Consider the following 15228-nt stretch of genomic DNA (forward strand, 5'->3'; position numbering starts at 1 on the left):
TCGAAACCATCCTCTGCTCACACGTTTTTTTTCATCACTCTTAGCTAGGTTTTAGTTATTGCAGATTTAAAGGTTAAGTTTGCTGTGGCTTTGCATAGATATTTATTAAAAAGTGCTATGGCATTTGTCGCCATAAACACAGACAATAACCTGGCGTGTGATTGGATCCAGTGGTAAAGCGCGCGTTTAGCATGTGAGAAGTAGTGAGATTGAAACCCACGTTCTCCAAAGAACAAATGGGTAATAAGTGCCTTTTTTTATTAGCATTTAGAAATAGAGGCAACAAATCAACTTATCGAATGTTTAAAAAGTTAACAATATATTCACAAGGTCAATCAAAAGATTACAAATGAATTTCTTAACCCACTATTGATGCAAACAATAAAGAATATGTTTAATATCTTTTCGGCTGCTTATCAGTTACATAGACGTCGAAAAACCCACTTCCATGAAAGCAGAGTGGCGCAGCGGAAGCGTGCTGGGCCCATAACCCAGAGGTCGATGGATCGAAACCATCCTCTGCTAACACTTTTTTTCATCACTCTTAGCTCGGTTTTAGTTATCGCAGATCTACAGGTAAAGTTTGCTGTGGCTTTGCATAGACATTTATTAAAAACTGCGATGGCATTTGTCGCGATAAACACACAAAATAACCCGGCGTGGGATGAGATCCAGTGGTAAAGCTCACGTTTAGCATGTGAGAAGTAGTGAGATTTATACCCGCATTCTCCAAAGCACAAATGGGTAATAAGTGCCTTTTTAAAATCCTTTATATTAAGTTCGCATGCTTGCTTGCTTGCTTGCGTGCTTGCGTGCTTGCGTGCTTGCGTGCTTGCTTGCTTACGACCGTGCAAATCTTTCGGTCGTTTTTTATCCCACTTCCCGTGATCCAATCGAGCTGACATTTTCCACACAGACTCGTTGTGCCAGACAATTAATGTTCGTGAAAAAAGAATTCCCAAAATTTTACACTTTTTAGGCAAAAAAAAAATTATTTTACATATATTCAAATAGAACTCATTCTTGGCTTTGGCTGAACGTCACAGTATAAGAGCCCAGAGCGTAACCCACCACAGGCCGTGGCGGAGTAGCGCAGTTGGTAGTGCCCTCGCTTCCCATGCCAAAGGTCGCGGGATCAATCCCGCGTCCTCCACAGGCGAATATATTTTAAATCCTTTATATTAAGTTCGCTTGCTTGCTTAGGACCGTGCAAGTCTTTCGCTCGTTTTTTAACCCACTTCCCGTGATCCAATCGAGTTGACATTTTCCACACAGACTCGTTGTGTGTGACAATTAATTTTCGTGAAAAAAAAATACGAAATTTTACACTGTTTAGGGAAAACAAATTAAATATTTAATTACCAATTGCTTAATGGTGGCAGACAATCATCTGACCCATAGGTGGCAGCCATGTCAAGCCAGAGGACGAGAGGACTCAAGCCACCACGCATACAAAGGATTTATAGTGAAAAACTTTGTTTTTACTGGTTATGCTTATTATTAGCATATAGAAATAGAGGCAACAAATCAACTTATCGAATGTTTAAAAAGTTAACAATATATTCACAAGGTTAATCAAAAGATTACAAATGAATTTCTTAACCCTCGATTGATGCAAACAATAAAAAATATTATTCAATATCTTTTCGGCTGCTTATTAGTTATATAGACGTCGATGAAACCCAAACTCCATGGTTCTTTCGGTAAAGTCACGTTGGTATAAAATAAAATAAATTAATCATGACGTTTCGGGCGCAACACAAGCATCCGATATCAGGTGGGACATCCACAGCAAGAAACAATTGCTGAAGTGGGCAAAAGGGCTGCTGGAACAAGATGCAATAGGCAATAGAGGGGGAGGAGCCAGGGAGGAGAGATAGAGAAGGGGGTGTGGGGTCGGGTGAGTTGAGTGCTGCCAAGTCGAGTGCTGCTAGAAGGGATTAAAGGGCGAGAATGAAAGCAGAGTGGCGCAGCGGAAGCGTGCTGGGCCCATAACCCAGAGGTCGATGTATCGAAACCTTCCTCTGCTAACACGTTTTTTTACATCACTCTTAGCTAGGTTTTAGTTATAGCAGATTTAAAGGTTAAGTTTGATGTGGCTTTGCATAGATATTTACTAAAAAGTGCTTTGGCATTTGTCGCCATAAACACAGAAAATAACCTGGCGTGTGATTGGATCCAGTGGTAAAGCGCGCGTTTAGCATGTGAGAAGTAGTGAGATTGAAACCAACGTTCTCCAAAGAACAAATTGGTAATAAGTGTCTTTTTTATTAGCATTTAGAAATAGAGGCAACAAATCAACTTATCGAATGTTTAAAAAGTTAACAATATATTCACAAGGTCAATCAAAAGATTACAAATGAATTTCTTAACCCTCTATTGATGCAAACAATAAAGAATATTTTTCAATATCTTTTCGGCTGCTTATCAGTTACATAGACGTCGAAAGACCCATCTGCATGAAAGCAGAGTGGCGCAGCGGAAGCGTGCTGGGCCCATAACCCAGAGGTCGATGGATCGAAACCATCCTCTGCTAACACTTTTTGTCATCACTCTTAGCTAGGTTTTAGTTATCGCAGATCTACAGGAAAAGTTTGCTGTGGCTTTGCATAGACATTTATTAAAAACTGCTATGGCATTTGTCGCGATAAACACACAAAATAACCCGGCGTGGGATGAGATCCAGTGGTAAAGCTCACGTTTAGCATGTGAGAAGTAGTGAGATTTATACCCGCATTCTCCAAAGCACAAATGGGTAATAAGTGCCTTTTTTAAATCCTTTATATTAAGTTCGCATGCTTGCTTGCTTGCTTGCGTGCTTGCGTGCTTGCGTGCTTGCTTGCTTACGACCGTGCAAATCTTTCGGTCGTTTTTTATCCCACTTCCCGTGATCCAATCGAGCTGACATTTTCCACACAGACTCGTTGTGCCAGACAATTAATGTTCGTGAAAAAAATCCTAAATTTTACACTGTTTAGGGAAAACAAATTAAATATTTAATTACCAATTGCTTAATGGTGGCAGACAATCATCTGACCCATAGGTGGCAGCCATGTCAAGCCAGAGGACGAGAGGACTCAAGCCACCACGCATATAAAGGATTTATAGTGAAAAACTTTGTTTTTACTGGTTATGCTTATTATTAGCATGTAGAAATAGAGGCAACAAATCAACTTATCGAATGTTTAAAAAGTTAACAATATATTCACAAGGTCAATCAAAAGATTACAAATGAATTTCTTAACCCTCTATTGATGCAAACAATAAAGAATATTTTTCAATATCTTTTCGGCTGCTTATCAGTTACATAGACGTCGAAAAACCCATCTCTATGAGAGCAGAGTGGCGCAGCGGAAGCGTGCTGGGCCCATAACCCAGAGGTCGATGGATCGAAACCATCCTCTGCTAACACTTTTTTTCATCACTCTTAGCTAGGTTTTAGTTATCGCAGATCTACAGGTAAAGTTTGCTGTGTCTTTGCATAGACATTTATTAATAACAAGTAAACCCGTAAAAACAAAGTTTTTCACTCTAAATCCTTTATATGCGTGGCGGCTAGAGTCCTCTCTTCCTCTGGCTTGAGATGGCTGCAATCTATGGGTCAGATGATTGTCTGCCAGTATTAAGCAATTGGTAATTAAATATTTAATTTGTTTTCTCTAAACAGTGTAAAATTTTGGAAAAAAAATTTCACGATAATTAATTGTCACGCACCACACAACGAGTCTGTGTGCAAAATGTCAGCTCGATTGGATCACGAGAAGTGGGTTAAAAAACGACCGAAAGATTTTCATGGTCGTAAGCAAGCAAGCAAGTGAACTTAATATAAAGGATTTAAAAAGTGCTATGGCATTTGTCGCGATGAACACACAAAACAACCCAGCGAGGGATTCGATCCAGTGGTAAAGCGCGCTTTTAGCATGTGAGAAGTAGTGAGATTGATACCCACATTCTCCAAAGCACAAATGGGTAATGCGTGCCTTGATATTAGCATGTAGAAATAGAGGCAACAAATCAACTTATCGAATGTTGAAAAAGTTATCAATATATTCACAAGGTCAGTCAAAAGATTACAAATGAATTTCTTAACCCTCTATTGATGCAAACAATAAAAATATTTTTCAATATCTTTTCGGCTGCTTATCAGTTACATAGACGTCGATAAAACCTATGTCCATGAAAGCAGAGTGGCGCAGCGGAAGCGTGCTGGGCCCATAACCCAGAGGTCGATGGATCGAAACCTTCCTCTGCTAACACGTTTTTTACATCACTCTTAGCTAGGTTTTAGTTATAGCAGATTTAAAGGTTCAGTTTGATGTGGCTTTGCATAGATATTTATTAAAAAGTGCTATGGCATTTGTCGCCATCAACACAGAAAATAACCTGGCGTGTGATTGGATCCAGTGGTAAAGCGCGCGTTTAGCATGTGAGAAGTAGTGAGATTGAAACCAACGTTCTCCAAAGAACAAATTGGTAATAAGTGTCTTTTTTATTAGCATTTAGAAATAGAGGCAACAAATCAACTTATCGAATGTTTAAAAAGTTAACAATATATTCACAAGGTCAATCAAAAGATTACAAATGAATTTCTTAACCCTCTATTGATGCAAACAATAAAGAATATTTTCAATATCTTTTCGGCTGCTTATCAGTTACATAGACGTCGAAAGACCCATCTGCATGAAAGCAGAGTGGCGCAGCGGAAGCGTGCTGGGCCCATAACCCAGAGGTCGATGGATCGAAACCATCCTCTGCTAACACTTTTTGTCATCACTCTTAGCTAGGTTTTAGTTATCGCAGATCTACAGGAAAAGTTTGCTGTGGCTTTGCATAGACATTTATTAAAAACTGCTATGGCATTTGTCGCGATAAACACACAAAATAACCCGGCGTGGGATGAGATCCAGTGGTAAAGCGCACGTTTAGCGTGTGAGAAGTAGTGAGATTGATACCCACATTCTCCAAAGCACAAATGGGTAATAAGTGCCTTTTTTATTAGCATGTAGAAATAGAGGCAACAAATCAACTTTTCGAATGTTTAAAAAGTTAAAAATATATTCACAAGATTACCAATGAATTTCTTAACCTCGATTGATGCAAACAATAAAAATATTATTCAATATCTTTTCGGCTGCTTATCAGTTACATAGACGTCGATAAAACCCAAACTCTTTGGTTCTTTCGGTGAAGTCACGTTGGTATAAAATAAAATAAATTAAATCATGACGTTTCGGGCGCAACACAAGCATCCGACATCAGGTGGGACATCCACAGCAAGAAACAATTGCTGAAGTGGGCAAAAGGGCTGCTGGAACAAGAGGCAATATAGGTAATAGAGGGGGAGGAGCCAGGGAGGAGAGATAGAGAGGGGGTGTGGGGTCGGGGGAGTTGAGTGCTGCCAAGTGGAGTGCTGCTAGAAGGGATTAAAGGGCGAGCATGAAAGCAGAGTGGCGCAGCGGAAGCGTGCTGGCCATAACCCAGAGGTCGATGGATCGAAACCTTCCTCTGCTAACACGTTTTTTTTCAACACTTTTAGCTAGGTTTTAGTTCTAGCAGATTTAAAGGTAAAGTTTGCTGTGGCTTTGCATAGATATTCAATAAAAAGTGCTATGGCATTTGTCGCGATAAACACACAAAATAAACCGGTGTGGGATTAGTTCCAGTCTTAAAGCGCGCATTCAGCATGTGAAAAGTAGTGAGATTGATCCCACATTTCCAAAGAACAAATGAGTAATAAGTGCATTTTTATTAGCATTTAGAAATAGAGGCAACAAATCAACTTATCGAATGTTTAAAAAGTTAACAATATTTTCACAAGGTCAATCAAAAGATTACAAATGAATTTTTAACCCTCTATTGATGCAAACAATAGAGAATATTTTCAATATCATATCGGCTGCTTATCAGTTACATAGACGTCGAAAAAACCCATTTCCATGAAAGCAGAGTGGCGCAGCAGAAGCGTGATGGGCCCATAACCCAGAGGTCGATAAATCGAAACCATCCTCTGCTAACACTTTTTTTCATCACTCTTAGCGAGGTTTAGTTATCGCAGATCTACAGGTAAAGTTAGCTGTGGCTTTGCATAGACATTTATTAATAACAAGTAAACCCGTAAAACAAAGTTTTTCACTCTAAATCCTTTATATGCGTGGCGGCTAGAGTCCTCTCTTCCTCTGGCTTGAGATGGCTGCAATCTATGGTCAGATGATTGTCTGCCAGTATTAAGCAATTGGTAATAAAATATTCAATTTGTTTTCTCTAAACATTGTAAAATTTTGGAAAAAAAATTTCACGATAATTAATTGTCACGCACCGCACAACGAGTCTGTGTGCAAAATGTCAGCTCGATGGATCACGGGAAGTGGGTTAAAAAACGACCGAAAGATTTTCATGGTCGTAAGCAAGCAAGCAAGTGAACTTAATATAAAGATTTAAAAAGTGCTATGCATTTGTCGCGATGAACACACAAAACAACCCAGCGAGGGATTCGATCCAGTGGTAAAGCGCGCTTTTAGCATGTGAGAAGTAGTGAGATTGATACCCACATTCTCCAAAGCACAAATGGGTAATGCGTGCCTTGATATTAGCATGTAGAAATAGAGGCCACAAATCAACTCGTCGAATGTTGAAAAAGTTATCAATATATTCACAAGGTCAGTCAAAAGATTACAAATGAATTTCTTAACCCTCTATTGATGCAAACAATAAAGAATATTTTTCAATATCTTTCGGCTGCTTATCAGTTACATAGACGTCGATAAAACCCATGTCTATGAAAGCAGAGTGGCGCAGCGGAAGCGTGCTGGGCCCATAACCCAGAGGTCGATGGATCGAAACCATCCTCTGCTAACACGTTTTTTCATCACTCTTAGCTAGGTTTTAGTTATAGCAGATTTAAAGGTAAAGTTTGCTGTGGCTTTGCATAGACATTTATTAAAAAGTGCTATGGCATTTGTAGCGATAAACACACAAAATAACCCGGCGTGGGATGAGATCCAGTGGTAAAGCTCACGTTTAGCATGTGAGAAGTAGTGAGATTTATACCCGCATTCTCCAAAGCACAAATGGGTAATAAGTGCCTTTTTTATTAGCATGTAGAAATAGAGGCAACAAATCAACTTTTCGAATGTTTAAAAAGTTAAAAATATATTCACAAGATTACCAATGAATTTCTTAACCCTCGATTGATGCAAACAATAAAAATATTATTCAATATCTTTTCGGCTGCTTATCAGTTACATAGACGTCGATAAAACCCAAACTCTTTGGTTCTTTCGATGAAGTCACGTTGGTATAAAATAAATTAAATCATGACGTTTCGGGCGCAACACAAGCATCCGACATCAGGTGGGACATCCACAGCAAGAAACAATTGCTGAAGTGGGCAAAAGGGCTGCTGGAACAAGATGCAATATAGGTAATAGAGGGGAGGAGCCAGGGAGGAGAGATAGAGAAGGGGTGTGGGTCGGGGGAGTTGAGTGCTGCCACGTGGAGTGCTGCTAGAAGGGATTAAAGGGCGAGAATGAAAGCAGAGTGGCGCAGCGGAAGCGTGCTGGGCCCATAACCCAGAGGTCGATGGATCGAAACCTTCCTCTGCTAACACGTTTTTTTACATCACTCTTAGCTAGGTTTTAGTTATAGCAGATTTAAAGGTTAAGTTTGATGTGGCTTTGCATAGATATTTAATAAAAAGTGCTATGGCATTTGTCGCCATAAACACAGAAATAACCTGGCGTGTGATTGGATCCAGTGGTAAAGCGCGCGTTTAGCATGTGAGAAGTAGTGAGATTGAAACCAACGTTCTCCAAAGCACAAATGGGTAATAAGTGCCTTTTTTATTAGCATTTAGAAATAGAGGCAACAAATCAACGTATCGAATGTTTAAAAAGTTAACAATATATTCACAAGGTCAATCAAAAGATTACAAATGCATTTCTTAACCCTCTATTGATGCAAACAATAAAGAATATTTTTCAATAGCTTTTCGGCTGCTTATCAGTTACATAGACGTCCAAAAACCCATCTCCATGAAAGCAGAGTGGCGCAGCGGAAGCGTGCTGGGCCCATAACCCAGAGGTCGATGGATCGAAACCATCCTCTGCTAACACTTTTTTTCATCACTCTTAGCTAGGTTTAGTTATCGCAGATCTACAGGTAAAGTTTGCTGTGGCTTTGCATAGACATTTATTAAAAACTGCTATGGCATTTGTCGCGATAAACACACAAAATAACCCGGCGTGGATGAGATCCAGTGGTAAAGCGCACGTTTAGCGTGTGAGAAGTAGTGAGATTTATACCCGCATTCTCCAAAGAACAAATGGGTAATAAGTGCCTTTTTTTATTAGCATGTAGAAATAGAGGCAACAAATCAACTTATCGAATGTTGAAAAAGTTATCAATATATTCACAAGGTCAGTAAAAGATTACAAATGAATTTCTTAACTCTCTATTGATGCAAACAATATAGAATATTTTTCAATATCTTTTCGTCTGTTTATCAGTTACATAGACGTCGATAAAACCCAATTCCATGAAAGCAAAGTGGCGCCACGGAAGCGTGCTGGGCCCATAACCCTGGGGTCGATGAATCAAAACCATCCTCTGCTAACACGTTTTTTTTCATCACTCTTAGCTAGGTTTTAGTTATCGCAGATCTACGGGTAAAGTTTGCTGTGGCTTTGCATAGATATTTATTAAAAGTGCTATGGCATTTGTCGCGATAAACACACAAATAACCTTGCCAGGCATGCGATCCAGTGGTAAAGCGCGCTTTTAGCATGTGAGAAGTAGTGAGATTGATACCCACATTCTCCAAAGCACAAATGGATAATGCGCGTGCCTTGATATTAGCATGTAGAAATAGAGGCAACAAATCAACTTATCAAATGTTGAAAAAGTTATCAATATATTCACAAGGTCAGTCAAAAGATCACAAATGAATTTCTTAACCCTCTATTGATGCAAACAATAAAGAATATTTTTCAATATCTTTTCGTCTGCTTATCAATTACATAGACGTCGATAAAACCATTTCCATGAAAGCAGAGTGGTGCAGCGGAAGCGTGCTGGGCCCATAACCCAGAGGTCGATGGATCGAAACCATCCTCTGCTAACACGTTTTTTTACATCACTCTTAGCTAGGTTTTAGTTATCCCAGATCTCCAGGTAAAGTTTGCTGTGGCTTTGCATAGACATTTATTAAAAACTGCTATGGCATTTGTCGCGATAAACACACAAAACAATCCGGCGTGGGATGAGATCCAGTGGTAAAGCGCACGTTTAGCGTGTGAGAAGTAGTGAGATTTATACCCGCATTCTCCAAAGCACAAATGGGTAATAAGTGCCTTTTTTTATTAGCATGTAGAAATAGAGGCAACAAATCAACTTATCGAATGTTTAAAAAGTTAACAATATATTCACAAGGTCAATCAAAATATTACCAATGAATTTCTTAACCCTCGATTGATGCAAACAATAAAAATATTATTCAATATCTTTTCGGCTGCTTATCAGTTACATAGACGTCGATAAAACCCAAACTCTTTGGTTCTTTCGGTGAAGTCACGTTGGTATAAAATAAAATAAATTAAATCATGACGTTTCGGGCGCAACACAAGCATCCGACATCAGGTGGGACATCCACAGCAAGAAACAATTGCTGAAGTGGGCAAAAGGGCTGCTGGAACAAGATGCAATATAGGTAATAGAGCGGGAGGAGCCAGGGAGGAGAGATAGAGAAGGGAGTGTGGGGTCGGGGGAGTTGAGTGCTGCCAAGTGGAGTGCTGCTAGAAGGGATTAAAGGGCGAGAATGCAAGCAGAGTGGCGGAGCGGAAGCGTGCTGGGCCCATAACCCAGAGGTCGATGGATCGAAACCTTCCTCTGCTAACTCGTTTTTTTTCAACACTTTTAGCTAGGTTTTAGTTCTAGCAGATTTAAAGGTAAAGTTTGCTGTGGCTTTGCATAGATATTCAATAAAAAGTGCTATGGCATTTGTCGCCATAAACACACAAATAACCGAGCGAGGGATTCGATCCAGTGGTAAAGCGCGTTTTAGCATGTGAAAAGCAGTGAGATTGATCCTCACATTCTCCAAAGCACAAATGGGTAATGCGTGCCTTTATATTAGCATGTAGAAATAGAGGCAACAAATCAACTTATCGAATGTTGAAAAAGTTATCAATATATTCACAAGGTCAGCAAAAAGATTACAAATGAATTTCTTAACTATCTATTGATGCAAACAATATAGAATATTTTTCAATATCTTTTCGTCTGTTTATCAGTTAGATAGACGTCAATAAAACCCAATTCCATGAAAGCAAAGTGGCGCCACGGAAGCGTGCTGGGCCCATAACCCTGGGGTCGATGGATCGAAACCATCCTCTGCTTACACGTGTTTTTTCATCACTCTTAGCTAGGTTTTAGTTATCGCAGATCTACGGGTAAAGTTTGCTGTGGCTTTGCATAGATATTTATTAAAAAGTGCTATGGCATTTGTCGCGATAAACACACAAAATAAACCGGTGTGGGATTAGATCCAGTGGTAAAGCGCGCATTCAGCATGTGAAAAGTAGTGAGATTGATCCCCACATTTCCAAAGAACAAATGGGTAATAAGTGCATTTTTTATTAGCATTTAGAAATAGAGGCAACAAATCAACTTATCGAATGTTTAAAAAGTTAACAATATATTCACAAGGTCAATCAAAAGATTACAAATGAATTTTTAACCCTCTATTGATGCAAACAATAAAGAATATTTTCAATATCTTTTCGGCTGCTTATCAGTTACATAGACGTCGAAAAAACCCGTTCCATGAAAGCAGAGTGGCGCAGCGGAAGCGTGCTGGGCCCATAACCCAGAGGTCGTTGGATCGAAACCATCCTCTGGTAACACTTTTTTTCATCACTCTTAGCGAGGTTTTAGTTATCGCAGATCTACAGGTAAAGTTTGCTGTGGCTTTGCATAGACATTTATTAATAACAAGTAAACCCGTAAAAACAAAGTTTTTCACTCTAAATCCTTTATATGCGTGGCGGCTAGAGTCCTCTCTTCCTCTGGCTTGAGATGGCTGCAATCTATGGGTCAGATGATTGTCTGCCAGTATTAAGCAATTGGTAATTAAATATTTAATTTGTTTTCTCTAAACAGTGTAAAATTTTGGAAACAAATTTCACAATAATTAATTGTCACGCACCGCACAACGAGTCTGTGTGCAAAATGTCAGCTCGATTGGATCACGGGAAGTGGGTTAAAAAACGACCGAAAGATTTTCATGGTCGTAAGCAAGCAAGCAAGTGAACTTAATATAAAGGATTTAAAAAGTGCTATGGCATTTGTCGCGATAAACACACAAAACAACCGCGAGGGATTCGATCCAGTGGTAAAGCGCGCTTTTAGCATGTGAGAAGTAGTGAGATTGATACCCACATTCTCCAAAGCACAAATGGGTAATGCGTGCCTTGATATTAGCATGTAGAAATAGAGGCAACAAATCAACTTATCGAATGTTGAAAAAGTTATCAATATATTCACAAGGTCAGTCAAAAGATTACAAATGAATTTCTTAACCCTCTATTGATGCAAACAATAAAGAATATTTTTCAATATCTTTTCGGCTGCTTATCAGTTACATAGACGTCGATAAAACCCATTCCATGAAAGCAGAGTGGCGCAGCGGAAGCGTGCTGGGCCCATAACCCAGAGGTCGATGGATCGAAACCATCCTCTGCTAACACGTTTTTTCATCACTCTTAGCTAAGTTTTAGTTATAGCAGATTTAAGGTAAAGTTTGCTGTGGCTTTGCATATACATTTATTAAAAGTGCTATGGCATTTGTAGCGATAACACACAAAATAACCCGGCGTGGGATTAGATCCAGTGGTAAAGCGCGCATTCAGCATTTGAAAAGTAGTGAGATTGATCCCCACATTCTTCCAAAGCACAAATGGGTAATAAGTGACTTTTTTATTAGCATGTAGAAATGAGGCAACAAATCAACTCATCGAATGTTTAAAAAGTTAACAATATATTCACAAGGTCAAACAAAAGATTACAAATACATTTCTTAACCCTCTATTGATGCAAACAATAAAGAACAGGACCCTGCGGGGTGGGCTGGTAGGAATAATACTAATACCGGTACAGGGATATCGACCGGGTATAGAGGAGTTAAAAAGAAAATGATTTGTGCATGGGGGGTGAGCGATGACGTCCACACCCCCCTCCCCACTGACTCACGCGCCCACAGAGTGATGACGTCCACACCCCCCTCCCCACTGACTCGCGAGCCCACAGAGCGATGACGTCCACACCCCCCTCCCCACTGACTCGCGCGCCCACAGAGCAAGGATTGCAACAGGCGATGTCATTGGCTGCACCGGATGCGACGGCCATCTTGTTTAGTTCATTTAGTTCATGGATCGCAGGGGGAGCGGGCGGCCATCTTGTCAGACAGAGGGACGGCCTCGCGAAGCCTGTCGCAGTAGGCCTCGCGAAGCCTCCTGCACTAGGCCTCGCGAAGCCTTCGCAGTAGGCCTCGCGAAGCCTTCTGCACTAGGCCTCGCGAAGCCTTCTCTGAAATAGGCCTCGCGAAGCCTTCTCTGCAGTAGGCCTCGCGAAGCCTTCTCTGCAGTAGGCCTCGCGATGCCTTCCCTGCAGTAGGCCTCGCGAAGCCTCCTGCACTAGGCCTCGCGAAGCCTCCTGCAGTAGGCCTCGCGAAGCCTTCTGCACTAGGCCTCGCGAAGCCTTCCCTGCAGTAGGCCTCGCGAAGCCTTCTCTGCAGTAGGCCCTCGCGAAGCCTTCTCTGCAGTAGGCCTCGCGAAGCCTTCTCTGCAGTAGGCCTTGCGAAGCCTTCTGCACTAGGCCTCGCGAAGCCTTCTCTGCAGTAGGCCTCGCGAAGCCTTCTCTGCAGTAGGCCTCGCGAAGCCTTCTCTGCACTAGGCCTCGCGAAGCCTTCTCTGCAGTAGGCCTCGCGAAGCCTTCTTTGCAGTAGGCCTCGCGACGCCTTCTCTGCAGTAGGCCTCGCGAAGCCTTTTCCGCAGTAGGCCTCGCGAAGCCTGCCGCACTAGGCCTCGCGCCGTGCTTTTCGTGCACAAATAAGGCGATTAAATGTATCTTGTCTCTGTGTTAATAAATGTATCTTGTCTCTGTGTTAAAAAAACGTGCTGCGTTTCAGTAAAGTAAATTTGAAGCGAAGTTTATTATTACACTTGTTAAGCCAGGAAAGCCCCACTGAGTCAAAAGGTTTTTGTAGGGTCCTGCCAAGTGTTTGCAGTAGGGGGCGATGTTGCTACACCAAATCGGACGATACGAAGGGAGAGATTGAGGCCTAGTTCTAGGCTTTAGGCCTAGCTGTAGGCTTTAGGTCGCTGTGAGTTAATTTTTAATTTAAATGTTTTAATGATTTATATAAAAGCTATAAATTTAAATGTTTCTATTTAAAAACATGAGGGAATGTAACATTGTTAAACATAACTCCCTTTCACACACGCGGGGGTACGATACGAAGGGAGAGTTTCAGGCCTAGTTCTAGGCTTTAGGCCTAGCTGTAGGCTTTAGGGCGCTGTGAGTTTTTTTTATTTAATTTCAAAGTTTTAATTAAAAGCTATCTCAGGGAATAAGGGAATGTTACACGTGTCATGCCAAGTGTTTGCAGTAGGGGCGATGTTGCTAACAGGATAGCGTCAATGAGTCTAAAGGTTTTTGTAGGGTCATGCCAAGTGTTTGCAGTAGGGGGCGATGTTGATACACGGACGGACGGACGGACAGTCGGACGGACGGACGGACGGACACATTAATCTATTGGTGGTCTGGTCCACTTCGTTCCTACCAGTAATATTTTCCCATATCTTTTCAGCTGCTTATCAGTTACATAGACGTCGATAAAACCCATTTCCATAAAAGCAGAGTGGCGCAGCGGAAGCGTGCTGGGCCCATAACCCAGAGGTCGATGGATCGAAACCATCCTCTGCTAACAATTTTTTTTTATCACTCTTAGCTAGGTTTTAGTTATCGCAGATCTCCAGGTAAAGTTTGCTGTGGCTTTGCATAGACATTTATAAAAAAAAATAACCCGTAAAAACAAAGTTTTTCACTATAAATCCTTTATATGCGTGGCATCGGGGCAGCTAGAGTCCTCTCGTCCTCTGGCTTAAGATGGCTGCCACCTATGGGTCAGATGATTGTCTGCCACCATTAAGCAATTGGTAATTAAATATTTTTAAAAAATTCCCTAAACAGTGTAAAACTTTTTGAATTTTTTCACGAAAATAAATTGTCACGCACAACGAGTCTGTGTGCAAAATGTCAGCTCGATTGGATCACGGGAAGTGGGTTAAAAAACGACCGAAAGATTTGCACGGTCGAAGCAGGCAAGCAAGCACGCCAGCAAGCAAGCAAGCGAACTTAATATAAAGGATTTAAAAAAGAAAGTTTTTCACTATAAATCCTTTATATGCGTGGTGGCTAGAGTCATCTCGTCCTCTGGCTTGAGATGGCTGCCACCTATGGGTCAGATGAATGGCTGCCACCATTAAGCAATTGGTAATTAAATATAATTTATTTTTTCCTAAAAGTGTGAAACTTTTGGAATTTTGTTTCACCAATACACATTGTCACGCACAACGAGTCTGTTTGCAAAATGTCAGCTCGATTGGATCACGGGAAGTGGGTTATAACACGACCGAAATATTTGCATGGTCGTAAGCAAGCAAGCAAGTGAACTTAATATAAAGGATTTAAAAAGTGCTATGGTATTTGTCGCGATAAACACACAAAACAACCCGGCGTGGGATTAGATCCAGTGGTAAAGCGCGCTTTTAGCATGTGAGAAGTAGTGAGATTGATACCCACATTCTCCAAAGCACAAATGGGTAATGCGTGCCTTGATATTAGCATGTAGAAATAGAGGCCACAAATCAACTTATCGAATGTTGGAAAGTTATCAATATATTCACAAGGTCAGTCAAAAGATTACAAATGAATTTCTAAACCCTCTATTGATGCAAACAATAAAGAATATTTTTCAATATCTTTTCGGCTGCTTATCAGTTACATAGACGTCGATAAAACCATTTCCATGAAAGCAGAGTGGCGCAGCGGAAGTGTGCTGGGCCGATAACCCAGAGGTCGATGGATCGAAACCATTCTCTGCTAACATTTTTTTATCATCTTAGTTTTATTATAGCAGATTAAAGGTTAAGTTTGTGGCTTTGCATTGAATTA

The 15228-nt window shown here is 40.7% G+C and overlaps 11 non-coding genes across 11 annotated transcripts; all 11 read left to right on the plus strand.

Annotated features, from left to right (window-relative positions):
- Nucleotides 1-453: 453 nt before the first annotated feature.
- Nucleotides 454-525, plus strand: trnam-cau. The gene has a single exon. It is a non-coding gene; the product is annotated as a tRNA-Met (tRNA).
- Nucleotides 526-2464: 1939 nt separating this feature from the next.
- Nucleotides 2465-2536, plus strand: trnam-cau. The gene has a single exon. It is a non-coding gene; the product is annotated as a tRNA-Met (tRNA).
- Nucleotides 2537-3336: 800 nt separating this feature from the next.
- Nucleotides 3337-3408, plus strand: trnam-cau. The gene has a single exon. It is a non-coding gene; the product is annotated as a tRNA-Met (tRNA).
- A 773-nt stretch (nt 3409-4181) lies between these two features.
- Nucleotides 4182-4253, plus strand: trnam-cau. The gene has a single exon. It is a non-coding gene; the product is annotated as a tRNA-Met (tRNA).
- Nucleotides 4254-4685: 432 nt separating this feature from the next.
- trnam-cau lies at nt 4686-4757 on the plus strand. Its single transcript has one exon. It is a non-coding gene; the product is annotated as a tRNA-Met (tRNA).
- A 2023-nt stretch (nt 4758-6780) lies between these two features.
- On the plus strand, nt 6781-6852 carry trnam-cau. Its single transcript has one exon. It is a non-coding gene; the product is annotated as a tRNA-Met (tRNA).
- Nucleotides 6853-7530: 678 nt separating this feature from the next.
- Nucleotides 7531-7602, plus strand: trnam-cau. The gene has a single exon. It is a non-coding gene; the product is annotated as a tRNA-Met (tRNA).
- A 433-nt stretch (nt 7603-8035) lies between these two features.
- trnam-cau lies at nt 8036-8107 on the plus strand. Its single transcript has one exon. It is a non-coding gene; the product is annotated as a tRNA-Met (tRNA).
- Nucleotides 8108-9043: 936 nt separating this feature from the next.
- Nucleotides 9044-9115, plus strand: trnam-cau. Its single transcript has one exon. It is a non-coding gene; the product is annotated as a tRNA-Met (tRNA).
- A 2550-nt stretch (nt 9116-11665) lies between these two features.
- Nucleotides 11666-11737, plus strand: trnam-cau. Its single transcript has one exon. It is a non-coding gene; the product is annotated as a tRNA-Met (tRNA).
- Nucleotides 11738-13906: 2169 nt separating this feature from the next.
- On the plus strand, nt 13907-13978 carry trnam-cau. The gene has a single exon. It is a non-coding gene; the product is annotated as a tRNA-Met (tRNA).
- Nucleotides 13979-15228: the final 1250 nt, after the last annotated feature.

This window comes from Callorhinchus milii, unplaced genomic scaffold, assembly GCF_018977255.1.
Source record: "Callorhinchus milii isolate IMCB2004 unplaced genomic scaffold, IMCB_Cmil_1.0 Scaffold395, whole genome shotgun sequence".
Lineage (NCBI taxonomy): Eukaryota > Metazoa > Chordata > Chondrichthyes > Chimaeriformes > Callorhinchidae > Callorhinchus > Callorhinchus milii.